This window comes from Lynx rufus, unplaced genomic scaffold, assembly GCF_022079265.1.
Source record: "Lynx rufus isolate CCGP_SWC_20201006 ecotype Redwood Valley unplaced genomic scaffold, mLynRuf1.p SCAF_14, whole genome shotgun sequence".
Classification (NCBI taxonomy): Eukaryota; Metazoa; Chordata; class Mammalia; order Carnivora; family Felidae; genus Lynx; species Lynx rufus.
The window spans coordinates 44,970,395-44,973,331 of record NW_025814828.1 but is presented as its reverse complement, the minus strand read 5'-3'; the positions used below and the strand labels follow the sequence as shown (position 1 = coordinate 44,973,331).

Sequence of the window (2,937 nt, the reverse complement as noted above, 5' to 3'; positions counted from 1 at the left end):
ACCTGATGTCTGTCCTCAGCCCACAGCTGAGGCCACAGTCAGACTGGTGTGTACCTTATCTTCCACTCTCCAGGGCAGGAATCACTGTGGGGTGGTGTGGTCCCTGTCTGGGTTATTTGCACTCTGCCAGGCTTGTGGTTCTGCTTCAATGGGATCTGGAGTATTAGCCCGGGTGGATCTGCAAGGTGCACAGGGGTGGGAGGGGCAGGCTTAGTTCACTTTGCCATTGGTGGTCTCCCCTGCAGAGGGGCCCTGCAGCACCAGGAGGGAGGCAGACCCATAGGAGGGATGGATCCACATAAGCACAACATTGGGTGTTGAGCAGTGCGAGCAAGTTTGGTGATGGGAACTGGTTCCCTTTGGAATTTCGTTTCTGGTGTGGGAGAGGGAGATGGAGCCTGCCAGTGCCTTTGTTCCCTGCTGAGCTGAGCTCTGTCGTCCGGGGCTCAACACCTCTCCCTCCCAGTGTCCTCTCGCCCTCCCGCTCTCCGAGCAGAGCTGCTGACTTATAACATTCCAGATATTAAGTCCCGCCCCCTGTCAGGACTCACGCAGTGGGCCCCTCCACTTTTGCAAGCCAGACTTCAGGAGCTCTGCCTTGCAGGGTGGACTGCCCCTCCACCGCCCAGGCTCCCTCCCGCCTGTCTGTGTAGCGTGCACCGCCTCTCCTCCCTTCCTACCCTCTTCTGTGGTCCTCTTGTCTATGCTTGGTCCTGGAGAGTCTGTTCTGCTAGTCTTCTGGAGGTTTGCTGGGTTATTTAGGCAGGTTTGGGTGGAATCTAAGTGATCAACAGAATGAGGTGAGCCCAGCGTCCTCCTAGGCCACCATCTTCTCAATAAAATGTGATATTACCTTCCTAAAAATGTCTGTTTGCAAATATTGACTCATTATTTCTTCACAGTCATCCTCTGAGGTAAATCCTATTATTACAGATGAAGAAATTGAGACCCAGAGAAGTGAAATAACTTGCTGGATAGCATTCAGATGGTAGGTGGTCAAGCTAGGATTTTAATCTAAGTGGTCTGATTCCAGAAGCCATGCTCTCAGGGTACATTGGAGCCTTTTAAACACCAGAAGGTGGCGAGGGCAAGGGCAGGGCAACTACTGACGTTTATGGTGACTTCCATGGCTTCCTAAATTCTACTCTTGAAACCATAATTATGCTATATGTTAAGTAACTTGGATTTAAATAAAATTTTAAAAAAATGAAAAAAAAGAAAAACCTGCTTTCATAGTAGCTGTGTCAATTTCCATTACCACCAACAGTACCTAAGTATTCCCTTTTATCCACATCCTTGCCAACACTTGTTTGTTATGTGTTTTTAATTATAGCCATTATTGCTGGTATAAGATATATCATTATGGTTCTGATTTGAATTTCCCTGTGATTAGTGATGTTGAGCATCTTTTCATGTGCCTGTTGGCCATCTGAATATCTTCTTTGGGAAAATGTCTGTTCAAATCCTCTGCCCATCTTTTTTAGAAGATTCAGGTAACACAGGGAGTAGTGAAGACAAATACAAACTGCTCCAGGAGTTGCTGACCTTGGGCCCATAAACCTTCTAGGGTTAATCCTCTTTGTTATAAGCACCTTCTCAATCTTGTTCACTACTGTCCTATCACTGTACTTTTTCAGTGTTTTTTAAAATATTTTAGCGTTTTTTATTTTTGAGAGAGACAGAGAGAGAGACAGAATGTGAATGAGGGGGAAGAGAGAGAGGGAGACACAGAATCCAAAGCAGGCTCCAGATTCTGAGCTGTCAGCACAGAGCCCTACCTGGGGCTCAAATTCAGGAATAGGAGATCATGACATGAGCCAAAGTTGGATGCTTAGCCAACTTAGCCACCCAGGCACACTTCTACTTTTTAAGTGTTAAAAGGGGATGGGCAGATGGTGACTCTCAGGCATGCTGAAAGTAGGTGACTCACCTTAAAGGCAACCGTCAGCTGCTCATAAATTAGTCTCCCATTAGCAGTGAGTATTTGGGTGTCACCTTGAATCGTTACTTTCCTTACTTATAAGTTTAAGGCATCCTCTGCCCTTTTTTAATCTATTTTTTTTGCTTCTGAGTTGTAATTCTTCATATATTTTTGATGTTAAATTTTTATCAGATACATGATATATTCTCCCATTCAGTAGGTTGCCTTTTCATTTTGTTAATGGTTTCCTTTGTTGTGCAGAAGCTTCTTATTTTTTACTTTATTATTTTTAAATATTTTTTAATGTTTATTTTTGAGAGAGAGACAGAGCACGAGTGCGGGAGGGGCAGAGAGAGAGAGGGAAACACAGAATACGAAACAGGTTCCAGGCTCTGAGCTGTCAGCACAGAACCCGATGTGGGGCTCAAACTCACAGACTGGGAGATCATGGCCTGAGCTGAAGTCAGATGCCTAACTGACTGAGCCATCCAGGTGCCCCAGAAGCTTTTGATTTTAATTTAGTCCCATTCAATTATTTTTGCTTTGTTTTCCTTGCCTCTGAAGTCATATTTTTGAAAAAAATCACTAAGACAATTGTCAATAAACATTCCATCTATGTTTTCTTCTGTCAGTTTTATGGTTTCAGGTCTTACATTAAAGCCTTTAATCCATTTTGAGCTCATTTTCATATATCATGTATGATAGTGCTCGAGTTTCATTATTTAGCATGTAGCTTTCCAGTTTCTCAACATCATTTATTGAAATGAGTTTCTTTTCCATTATATATTCTCACCAACTTTGTCAAAATTTAATTGGCCATATAAGTGTGGGTTTATTTCTTGGTTTTTTATTCTGTTCCATTAATCCCAGTGCCTATTTTTATGCCAATACCATCCTCTTTTGACTACAGTACCTTCTTAGTGCACTTAGAAATCTGGAGCATGAAACCTCTGGATTTGTTCTTTCTCAAGATTGGTTTGGTTATACATGGTCTTTTATGTTTTCATACAAATTTT

At 43.0% G+C, this 2,937-nt stretch overlaps 1 non-coding gene across 1 annotated transcript; it reads right to left on the bottom strand.

Moving 5' to 3' along the window:
• Positions 1–1,889: 1,889 nt before the first annotated feature.
• LOC124509740 (U12 minor spliceosomal RNA) lies at positions 1,890–2,034 on the bottom strand. The gene has a single exon (XR_006961512.1). It is a non-coding gene; the product is annotated as a U12 minor spliceosomal RNA (small nuclear RNA).
• Positions 2,035–2,937: the final 903 nt, after the last annotated feature.